Raw genomic sequence first — 3,972 nt, 5'->3', positions numbered from 1 at the left:
TGTTACTGTGACATAGGTTGACATATATTCGGCGGGTTTTTAATAGTATTTTGTATAGTTTTTTATTTATAACACCTTTTTCCAAACTTACGGTATTAAAGAGGGTGTGAGACGCCATCTTGAATTTTCAAATACATCGGTAAACACTATGTTTTTCGAGCTAAATAAATAAATATGTTACATTGAATAAAAACACGAAAAATATATCCAGTTTGGCAGAAAAGTAACTTATCTTGCCTTTCATAACATTTATTTGTTATATATTTGTTTTTTTGACAACTTTTTCGAATCTATGTGTACAGTAATACAAACCCCTAAATTCTTTACCGAGCTCGCACAGTTTTAGCGTGCAGAAACTAAGATTTTTGAAACGGGTAAAATATAGATTATTTACCATTCGAGAACCTTTTTTAAAAATAGTGGAAACCGCCTCTTAAAATTGTAGAAACGATTTGTATATTTTTTGTGCTTATGCATCTATATTACCGCGCTATTTTTTAAATAGAATTTTTAAGTTGAATTCAATCGTCACAATATTTTATTTTATTAAATTGTTAGGTGAAAGTACAGAATAGTTACAAAAGTTGGTACTAGTGCAGAGAGTGATCCGGACGTAAATAATAACGTTATTATTTAAAAAGCCATTCTTAACATGGGGAGGGGAGGGTGTTTTGTACCTATTCTATACTTCAACCTTACAATTGAATAAAAAAAAGAAACTTTAATTAAACTTGGAAATACGATTTTAAAAATAGCGCGGATCACTCTCTGCACTCGCACCCAAAAGTTCCCCCCTCCTCATGTTAAGAAAGGATTTTTTTGATTTTTTTATTTCAGCGCGGTAACATAGATCACAAGTACCGCTTTTTAACGGGGAAATGTCTTCTAAATCGTTCTCACACATTAAAACTATATGTACGGCTTCAGTGGAGAATTTTATTCTAATGCGTTTGCTATAAATTATTTGTTTTTAAGTTTTGTTCACAAATTCTCGATTGTTAACTATTTTGTACTTTACCCTGAAAAAGAAAGAAAAATAACGAAAGAAGTTGTTTTACTCAATTACTAATAATGAACACTAGTACTTACATGGACCGTGCGGAAATAATAGCGTTATTATTTAGAAGACCGTTCTTAACATAGGAAGGCGGCTTAAAAAAACAACACAATTCTGTAATTACACTTATTAATTTAATGAACAGAAGATACCATAAAAATGCAATCTAACTAGAAAATTCTGTCTAATAAATAAATAAATAAAAATAATAATAGCACGGTCCGTAGTTTGCATAAGTGTCTTAACATTAAACAGTCTACAGCAAATAGGTAATAAGGAATGTGCACAATACCATAATAATTCGTTTGAGATGGTCTTGAACAAAGTTTTAATCCGGCACCAAAATTAGAACAGCTTTAAAAAAAAAATGGCTGCCAGTATTATATGAGAACAGCAAACTCAGTTGTTGATTGATCAAGTTTGTAAGGAACCCAGTGTTCCTATTGGCTACTGTTTCTATCGTTTCTGTGTTCACTTAATCTAATTTAATTTTAGAGGAGACTAGCAGGCCGCCCGGCGTTGCTCGGTCTTAAGATAAATTTAAATATGATATTTTAATTCATGTGCATTATGTATTTATTATCATAGACAATTCTCTATCGGTTATTATATTGAACCTAATATATAATAGTGAAATCAAAACTAAAAGAATATATATAAACTTGGGTGCCATCAGCTAGAATCGAAACCAAAAACATACAACTTTGTGTGTGTCTCTCTCTCACACATATATAATGTCATCCCTTTTTTAAAAGATGGAATCGCCCGATCGTCCAAGACAAGATTCAAGCAAGGAAGTACGCTCGGACAGTCCACAGTTTTATAATTATATAGATTTGCTCTTGATGTCTCTGACATTTAAAAGTGCGGACCCAGCATATTGTGCAAACACGAAAAGCACAAATAACTTCCATGTTCGCCTACTTATGGGAACAACATAAGCATGAAAGCGTTATGTCTGATTCCGTCCCCATAGATGCAATGAGAATGATACTAACTGGAGAAGTTTCGTGATTTGGTTGCTTCAAGGGTGCGATATTGTTAGTGCATCAACCAGCATGTAAAATGTCCGTTTTAGACTTTTTACTAAAAGAAACTTTACTCATGGAAGTTCCGTTCAAGCAGACGAGTTTTGCTGTGAATGTTTTACAGACAATGGATTGGAGCTCAGCTGAGCACCTATCATGAAAATAACGATAGAATAGAGAAACACTAGCAATGTCTCTTCTGTGAGAAAGAGGCTGTAGGGAAAAGAAGACAATACTCCCACCAGATTTCAAAGTCGATTCCAAATCTAGTAACAGTACTCCATCTTAGAAAGTATTTAATTCTTATACAGGTAGAGAATGGCATCAGGAGTGAGGTACTTTCTGGAGCAGTAGAATAAACCAACAATTTTTTCAGCAACCTTAGTAACAGATTTGATGTAATCTTCTATTTCAGATTTGGAATGAATATAATTTCAAGGAGCTTATCAAAAGTAAGAGATCCCTTCAAAGAGAGAGACGTTCATTTCAACTGGGGCAAAGTGAACATCCGAGTATTGCTGGTGAAAAGTCAGAATCTTTGTTTTTAGGTGTATTAAGAGTAACCAGCCACTTTTTCACCCCCATTGCGCCATGTGTTTCAGGTCAGAAGAGAGAGAACCAGAAAGATCTTGATCATTAATGCTCTTAGAAGTGTTGACATAGATGGTTGTCATCTACAGAGATACAAACAAATAATCTTAAAATGTGATTTAGGATATCATTGATAAAAATCAGGAAGAGGGTTGGGCCGAGAATAGATCCTTGAGACACACCCACGTTGATACTATGTGATTCAGACTCCTGTCCATCAATAACTAATTTTATAAATCTATCAGAAAAAAAGGATGCGATGGTTGAGAGGATATTTTCTGATATTCCATGGCTACCAAGGTTGTGAAGTAAATCTTTGTACCAAAACCATATCAAAGGCTCCTTTTTAAAAGATGGGATCGCCCGATCGTCAAAAAAAAGCTATTGCTATATGATGCCTCCATCAATAGATTCACAGATCCTGTGATATTACAGTCAGCACGCCAGCTGCTCATCTTGAAGTTATTAGAACTCAATTCATAAATATTCCCCAAAATTTTAATTTCTTTAGAATATTTTAAAGGGTTTTCACGGGGCACAATATATGCATGCACACATACACACGCGTACACACGATTTGAAAATTCAAATTTGTATTAAATTTGATCCATTCCTTGAATTTCAATTTCTTCTTAAGACACCATATGTTGAAAGTTTAGATATTTTCTCGACTCAACCTCGTCTAATAGATTTTAATCAAAATTTAACTAAGAATTCTAGACATATGGTTAGATACCATTATATCTCGATTTTAATCTTTTTAAGTGCAGAATGGAATGATAAAATTGCCAGCCTAAGAAAAAATAAGACGACATGATTCCATTTCCGTTTGATGAAAACTGGTTTTCTTTTTGTTTTGTTTCAGACCATCTACTGGTTGGCTAGTTGTGTGCAAATCCCAAGTGTGATAGGAGACTTCTATCATGTCTGAAAGTGATACATTGTTCAACGAGCAAGATCGGAGATGTGCCTCTATACCACTCATGCTCTCTACCTATCCAAATTATGACAACAGGACCATTGCCAGTACCCTCAAAATGCACCGCTGGATTGCCACAATTAACAAGGATATGCTCAGGTTGATGAAAACAAAGTTTCTGGCCACGGTTATGGTCTTTGGTGTAACGTAAAGTGAGGGCCACATCATGCTACCTCACATCTTTGAAGTCAACTTGAAAGTCAACACCAAAGTACATCTGAATGTGCTGAAAAGTGTGGTGATCCCCTGGTGCAGTCAGGTGGCTGCTGGCAGACTCTGAGTGTGGCAGCAGGACTCAACGCCGACCCACAAGTCCA

This window comes from Euprymna scolopes, chromosome 11 (genome assembly GCF_053919585.1).
Source record: "Euprymna scolopes isolate OS-2025 chromosome 11, ASM5391958v1, whole genome shotgun sequence".
Lineage (NCBI taxonomy): Eukaryota > Metazoa > Mollusca > Cephalopoda > Sepiida > Sepiolidae > Euprymna > Euprymna scolopes.
This window is presented reverse-complemented; position numbering follows the sequence as displayed.